Source organism: Mastomys coucha, unplaced genomic scaffold (genome assembly GCF_008632895.1).
Source record: "Mastomys coucha isolate ucsf_1 unplaced genomic scaffold, UCSF_Mcou_1 pScaffold14, whole genome shotgun sequence".
NCBI lineage: Eukaryota > Metazoa > Chordata > Mammalia > Rodentia > Muridae > Mastomys > Mastomys coucha.
In genome coordinates, this window is record NW_022196896.1 from 22,553,906 (window position 1) to 22,562,432 (window position 8,527).

The 8,527-nt window shown below is 38.9% G+C and overlaps 1 non-coding gene across 1 annotated transcript; it reads right to left on the bottom strand.

Moving 5' to 3' along the window:
- Positions 1-1,823: 1,823 nt before the first annotated feature.
- LOC116089635 lies at positions 1,824-1,954 on the bottom strand. Its single transcript, XR_004118416.1, has one exon. It is a non-coding gene; the product is annotated as a small nucleolar RNA SNORA17 (small nucleolar RNA).
- Between the last annotated feature and the right edge of the window lie 6,573 nt (positions 1,955-8,527).

The following is an 8,527-nucleotide window of genomic DNA, read 5'->3' on the forward strand; positions in this document are numbered from 1 at the left end:
TGGAGCCTCACTGGGACTCCTCTTGGATGGATATCCTGTTGTCCTATGTCATGGAGATTCTGTAGTTTTGGATCTGAAGGACATCTCTTTCATGCACTCCAGCATTTCAAAGACTGTGTAGATGTTGAGGTGGACCAATTCAAAGCCCTGGATCTGGGACAGAGAGCTAACTGAGCTGGTCAGCCCATCAACCCTCCTGCTCTCATGCCCTCAGGGCCAGCTCTTCAAAAACCCTACAATTTGGACCAGCTCTATTCTTCTGTCCAGTTGAGGTACAGAGCCCTCTGTCCTGAGTATTGGGGCTGGTGAGGTACATGTCTAGTTCTCTCACTCTCATGACCCCAGGGCCAGCTCTCTCATTTGCCACCCTTATAAGAAGGCCAGCTCTACTGTGCTGCCTATGTGAGGTGCAGGGCCTGCTCTCCTGTTCTCATGACCCCAGGACAGCTCACCTGTCCATCACAATGGTGAGGCAAAAAAGGGAGGGGAGGAGATCCCTTCCTTGCTGATGCCATTGAACAGCTGACAAGAGTCAGAGCAGGCTGTCCCATGACCATCTCCTTGGGACAACCTCACTCTCAACTCTCACATCCAGGACATGTGCTGCTCAGGCCTCATGAAAGGCCTGCTCTCCCTAGTCCTGCAGCAAGTGAGAGGCAGGGAGTCTCCTGCTAGATGACTTCAGGGCTATCTTACCTGCTTGCTATAAGTAGTAAATGGTGAGAGACAATGGGCAAGGGGCAAGGTAGCAATGGGGACAAGTGGCAAAATGCAAGGGGCAAGGGGCAAGGGGCAAGGTAGGGAGCATCTCTCTCACCTATGTCACTGCATAGCAGACAAGTATAGGAGTAAAGTCTCCCATGCTTGCTGCCCAAGCAAGGTGGAGAGTCCACTCTCCTGAGTGCTGCAGATGATGAAGGGCAGAAACAGCTCTTATTTTCTCATGGCCCCAGGGATAGGTCTTCCACCTCCTGCCTGCAACTCTGCGCAGTCTCCTGAGTACTGCAGGTGGCTAGAGGTGGGGTCATCCCTCCTACTCTCATGAGCCCAGTACCATCTCTTCCAGGATGATCAGGAGAAAGATGTGGCTGGTTCTATACAACCTTCAGACATCAACATGTCCCTGAGCTTCAGCAAAGACCAGAGGCATTTGACTGATGCTGCTGGGACTTGTACTCAGACATGGCTCCAGTGGCAGCACAGAACAGGACCCCACCATGGTCCTAGGTGGCATCACTGATTACACTCATTAGGTTGCTCCTCACTACATTCAAGTCTCTAGCTCCGCCTTCCTTCATTGTGCCCATATCCTTCTGTTTCTCTTTCTTTTCTGTTTCTCCACCACTTACGTGTTCCTCTAAGTGGCATCCAGGGTCTCTGAGTGTCTGGCGTCATCTCAGGAGTAGTCTGAGGAGTGCTTTATCCCACCCTTGCATTACGCCACCAGGTAAGGGTCAACTTAAGCATGGTCGTCCCCTACAAGTCTGTACAGCACTGAACTATTGATCTTCTCAGTCTAGGTTCCTGCTCAGGCCTCATGGTGCTGATCTGGTAGTTGTCTAGGGCTCACTCTTCACCCAGCCTGCCCTTGTGGCCCTTTGTGAATGTGTTTATCTTGGACTTATGCCATTCTGGAGGGGATAAGATTTCAGGCAGGGTTCTTTTAGCCTCCTGCTTGGTCCCCATCCTTCGGAGTCCATCCAGGCCTGCCTGGCACTAAAGTAGTGGTTATCTCAGGCTAGCTCTTTGTCCAGGCTCCCTGGTACAAGACTGGTGGTTGTCTCAGACTAAATTTTTTTGTTTGTTTGTTTTCTTTTTCAGGGAGTAATAGACCACTAATCACTCAGATGTTCATAGGACAGACCACTGAATGTAAACATAGCCTCTCTGCCCTCTGCAACTACTGACTCACATGTGATACAGCAGCCACACCTGTAACACTTGCAGGGGTAGGTGATGATAGTTTTATTCAATTTTAGCTTAGTATTTATTACTGGTTTTCTTTTACCTTGTGTTTTACTTTTACTATAATATTTATCTTACAAGTATGATAGATTTTTTTACATAGTTATTCTCCCTAAACATACAAAATAAATAGTACCAAACTCTACCTTTTGTACTAAAAAGACAACAGAATTAATTGGAATAAAAATGTCCAGTCTTTATTGTCAACTAGGTTCTTAGAGCTGATGATAAATGCTTTTAACATAGTCTTTGTCAGATAGATGTTACTCTGTTGGTTTTACGGCTCTTCTCACACCATCATTTAATTTTTTTGTTTGTTTGTTTGTTTGTTTTTGTTTTGTTTTTTTTGAGACAGGATTTCTCTGTATAACCCTGGAACTCACTCTGTAGACCAGGCTGGCCTTGAACTCAAAAATCTACCTGCCTCTGCCTCCGAAGTGCTGGGATTAAAGGCGTGTGTCATGACAGCAGGTTTAAGAAAGTTTCAGATTGCTCATTCTCATTGAGCTGCCATTCATTTGTTTCTTTTCCAGAGTATATAGAAATGAACTCTCTACTGCTTCATCAACATCACCTCTCTCTGCAGAGTTAAACTGCAATCTGGATTCCACATTACTCTGTTGAGTTTACTCTTAGTGAAATCACCAGTGACATTGAAATCTCAGTCTATAGGATATATTCCTAATGACATTACTAATCTTGGCTATATCTGAGTCTATCAGGCACTTGGTTGACAATGTTAGCCAATTTCTTCTATAGTTTTTTTTGTTTGTTTGCTTGTTGTTATTGATGTGGACAGTCTGTTTTGAGTGCTGATGCTCATCAAAGTTCCATTTTTGTCTCTCTTACTTTTGTTTTTCCTATTTATTTCTTAAAGTCACATAAAATTGCCCACAATGGAGCCACTTATTTTTTTTGTCAAAACTAAAACCCACTTCCTTTTATCCTTAAAATACAACTTATCCTTCCAATCACTGCAAGTTGATGGTGATATTATCTATTTATCCAGCAAATAAAAAAAATGTGAATTATCCTTGAATTCTCTTTCAGTCTCCTACATTGATTCAATCACTAAATATGGCATATTTTATCCTGGTTGTATTGCAGACTCAGGACTCCTTTCTCCATTTTAGTTAGTCCAGTTTATTTCAGATATTTCACATTGATTTTAGGCCACTACCTAAAGCACTCAATGTATATTAGTCTCCAGTCTCCAGTCTATCTGCCAAGCTGTAAAGTAAGCAGTGATCATATAGAAAGATCTAATAGCAACGTGTGTTCTTGGAGAAAATGCTGTTTTTGAAAAAGTGAAGCTTTGGAGTTGGGCTACAACTGAGTATTCAGGAATGTGAGATCCATGACCTAGTTGACTATGTAGCACATGGTCATGATATAAAGTTTATTAGCTCTATGGTTTCAGATATACCTGCACCTCTTCATTCTTAGCTTCTGTTTCAATTGTACAAGGAGTGATCAATAATTCCCAAATTGGTCTTAGGTTTAGTAGCTGCTCATTACATTAAAATAACTTCTTAAGTTTAAATAAATTCTGTATGGAATTATGTTTAAATAAAAATAAATTATAGTCTTTTGATTTTTTTTTAAGATTGTTAATCTAATCAGAAAGCAGTCAGTTAGTCCCATAATACTCATGTCGCTGTGTATTCATAAGTCTACCTTGGCATGTCAGTCATTATGATAGTACATGGGTTTCACAGCTTGGAACGACTGTTAATAGCTTTTTACTAGTAGCCAACATACAACCTTCTAGTACAATGAAAGCTAGTCATGAGGAAGAAACATTTCTGGTCAGCACCAACTTGATTTTGCAAAATTTGGCAACTACTTAATACAAAACAAGTCTCAATAAATTCAAGAAAATTGAAATAACTCCCTGCATTCTCTCATGGATTAAAGCTGGATATCAACAACAGAAGCAACACAATGTTACAAAATCATGGGAACTAAACAACTCTCTACTCAATGAAAAAATGAGTCAAGACAGAAATTAAAGACATTCTGGAATTCAATGAAAATGAAGGCACAATATACCCAAACTTAGACACAATGAAAACAGTTCTAAGAGGAAGTAAGTTTAATAGCCTTCATAAAAATATTAGAGAAATTCATACTAGCTACATACCAGCACACCTGAAAGCTTTAGCACAAAAAGAAGTAAGCATACCAAAGGAAATTAAGAAATTATCAAACTGAGTGCTAAAATCAATAAAATAGAAACAACAAAATCAATATAAAGATCAGTGAAACAAAGAGTTAGTTATTTGAGAAAACAAAAAGATAGACAAACTCATCCAAATTAACCAAAAGATTTGCAGAGAATATTCAAATTAATAAAATTAGAAATTAAAAGGGAGAAATGACAACAGACACCAAGTGAATACAGGGAATCTTAAGGACATCTTTAAAAATCTATACTCTGATCCTTCCCGTTTCTGTCTGAGCCCAGAGCTAATCCTGTGACACAGTGCTCCATACATAAACACCTCCACGAGAGAGCTGGTCTCCCAGGAATGCTGACACACCTGTGACCACAAGTAAGAACACCACTTCTGCTCCAATTCCTGGCCCAAGAGGGACCACCAAGATCCATCAGGACACAGGAACCAAGGAATAGCCTGGGACAGGCTCCTTCCGGTTTTCATCTGCACATTGGAGCTGACCCTGTGCCACAGCTGTTCATACCCAAATTCTTCCTGGAGAGAACTGGTCTCCCGGGAGTATTGACTAGCAGGGTTGCAGGAGGGACAAGCCACAGTCAGAGACAGCAAGACTAGCTAAAACCAGAGGTAACCAGATGATGAGAGACAAGGGCAAGAACATAAGCAACAGAAACCAAGGCTACTTAGCATCATCAGACCCCAGTTTTCCTACCAGAGTGAGTCTTGGATATAGCAACACACCAGAAAAGCAAGGATCTGATTTAAAATCACATTTCATGATGATGATAGAGGACATTAAGAAGGACATAAATAACTCCCTTAAAGAAATACAGGAGAACACAGGTAAACAAGCCCTTAAAGAAGAAACACAAAAATCCCTTAAAGAATTACAGGAAAACACAACCAAACAGGTGAATGAACTGAACAAAACCATCCAGGATCTAAAAATGGAAATAGAATCAATAAAGAAATCACAAAGGGAGACAACTCCGGAGTTAGAAAACCTAGGAAAGAAATCAAGAGTCATAGAAGTAAGCATCACCAACAGAATACAAGAGATACAAGAGAGACTCTTAGGTACAGAAGATAATATAGAAAACATTGACACAACAGTCAAAGAAAATGAAAAATACATAAAGCTCATAACCCAAAACATCCAGGAAATCCAGGCACAATGAGAAGACCAAACCTAAAGATAATAGGTATAGAAGAGAGTGAAGATTCCCAGCTTAAAGGGCCAGTAAATATCTTCAACAAATTTGTAGAAGAAAACTTTCCTAACCTACAGAAAGATATACCCATGAACATACAAGAAGCCTACAGAACTCCAAATAGTTTAGACCAGAAAAGAAATTCCTCCTGTCACATAATAGTCAAAACAGCAAATGTACAAAACAAAGAAAAAATGCTTTTAGCAGTAAGGGAAAAACGTCAAGTAACATATAAAGGCAGACCCATCAGAATTACACCAGACTTCTCACCAGAGACTACAAAAGCTAGAATATCCTGGGCAGATGTCATACAGACTCTAAGAGAAAACAAATACCAGTCAAGGCTCTATACCCAGCAAAACTCTCAATTACCATGGATGGAGAAACCAAGATATTCCATGACATATCCAAATTTCCAAATTTGGAATTGATATTCCAAATTTATATAATATGTTTTCACAAATCCAGCCCTACAAAGGATAACAGGTTGAAATTAACAATACAATGAGGGAAAGTACACCCTAGAAAAAGCAAGAAAGTAATCTTTCAACAAACACAACAGAAGATAGCCACACAAACATAAAAATAGCAAAAATAACAGGAAGCAAGAATCACTATTCCTTAATATCTCTTAACATCAATGGACTCAATTCCCCAATAAAAAAACATAGAGTAACAGACTGGATACATAAATAGGACCCAGCATTTTGCTGCATACAGGAAATGCACATCAGTGTCAAAGACAAACACTACTTCAGAGTAAAGCGCTGGAAAACAATTTTCCAAGCAAATGGCTCCAAGAAACAAGCTGATGTAGCCATTCTAATGTGGAATAAAATAAACTTTTAACCAAAAGTTATCCAAAAAGAAAAGAAAGTACACTTCATACTCATCGAAGGAAAAATCTACCTAGAAGAACTCTCAATTCTGAACATCTATGTTCCAAATGCAAGGGTACCCACATTCATAAAAGAAACTTACTCAAGCTCAAAGCAGACACTGCACCTCAACAATAATAGTGGGAGACTTCAATACATCACTCTCATCAGTGGTCAGATCATGGAAACAGAAACTAAACAGAGATCCAGTGAAACTAACAGAAGTTATAGACCAGATGGATGGAGCAGAAATTTATAGAACATTTCATTCTAAAGTAAAGGAATATACTTTCCTCTCAGCACCTCATGCTACCTTCTTCAAATTGACCATATAAATGGTCACAGGCCTCAACAGATACAAGAAGATTGAAGTGATCTCATGAATCCTATCAGATCACCATGGACTAAAGCTGGTCTTCAATAGCAACAAAAACAACAGAAAGGCCACATACACATGGGACCTGAACAAGCCCCACTCAATGATATATTGATCAAGGAAGAAGTTAAAGATTTTAGAATTTAATGAAAATGAAGGCACAACAAACCCAAACTTATGGGGCACAATGAAAGCAGTGCTAAGAGGAAAACTCATTGCTCTGAGGGCATCCAAAAAGAAACTGGAGAGATCAGGCACTAGCAGCTTAACAGCACATCTGAAAATTCTAGAACAAAAATAAGCAAATCAGGAAATAATCAAACTCAGGGCTGAAATCAACCAAGTTGAAACAAAAATAACTATACAGAGAATCAACAAAACCTGGAGCTGGTCCTCTGAGAAAATCAACAAGCTAGATAAACCCTAATCCAGACTAGCCAGAGGACATAGAGACAGTATCCAAATTAACAAAATCAGAATTGAAAGGGAACATATAACAACAGAAACTGAGGAAATGCAAAAATTCATCAGATCCTACACAAAAGTCTATATTCAACAAAACTGGAAAATCTGGACAAAATGGACAATTTTCTAGACAGATACCAAATACCAAAGTTAGATCAGTATCAGACAAACCATCTGAACAATCCCATAACCCCTAAAGAAATAGAAGCAGTCATTAAAATCTCCCAGCCAAAAAAAGCCCAGGACCACATGGGTTTAGTGCAGAGTTCTATCAAACCTTCAAAGAAGACCTAATAGCAATACTCCTCAAACTATTCCACAAAATAGCAGCATAAGGAACACTATCCAATTCATTCTACGAAGCCACAGTTATGCTGCATATTCTCCCTTAGAAATGGAACAGTTTCTGTCTAATCAGGAACTTGTCACAATTTTCTTTTGTAGAGGACTCCATAAGAGATTTTTTTCTACTTCTATCATGTTTAATGTTCCAAATAGATTTTAAAAAACTGGTTGAGTACATATTACTTTTAGAAGATATCATGTATATTTAAGAAGCATTTAAGTAGTAAAAATTATTTTGATGACTTAAAAAATGTCAATACTGAGGTGTATATTTCAAAATAAATTTTAGTAGTTTAATAAAAAGATAAATAACTATAAAAAACAAAAACAAAAACAAAACAATAAAAACCCTGTACTTCACCAAACTGAAAAATCTAAAAGAAATGGGCCCTTTTTTTCAATAGATATCACTTACCAATGTTAAATCAAGATAAGATAAACAATGAAAACCCACCTACAATATCTAGTGAAATAGAAGCAGTCATTAAATGTAGTATTTGTCAACTGGTATTCCCTGTTTTGGGCCCCAGCTGTGGTACATGTGTTGAGGTCCAGCTCTGGTTTCCTATTTTCTGCTTTCTCCTTCTCATGGTGTCCAGACAGCACTGCACACCAGGCTGGAAGGGTGAAGTGGAGTCTGGAACTGGAATGAGTCCCTGGGCTATGGTAGAATGGAGGCTGGCCTTCCCTGAGGATTAAAAATCTCCCAACAACTACCACAACATCATCATCATCCCAGGACTAGATGCTTTTAGTGCAGATTTCTACCAGACTTTCAAAGAGCTAACATTAATACTCTTCAAATTATTCCATAAAATAGAAACACAAGGAACACTGCCCAATTGATTTATGAGTTCATAGTTACCTTGATACCCAAAATACATAAAGTTTCAACAAGGAAAGATAATTACAAACCAGTTAAAGAGCCTAGATGCAAATATATTTAGTAAAACATTTTCAAACCAAATCCAAGAACATATCAAAATCTACCATAATAAGGCAGGCTTCATCTCCGACATGCAGAGATAGTTTAATGTGAAAATTAGTAAATGTAATCTATCATATAAATAAACTGAACAAAAGCACATGATGCAGTAAAAGTGTTTG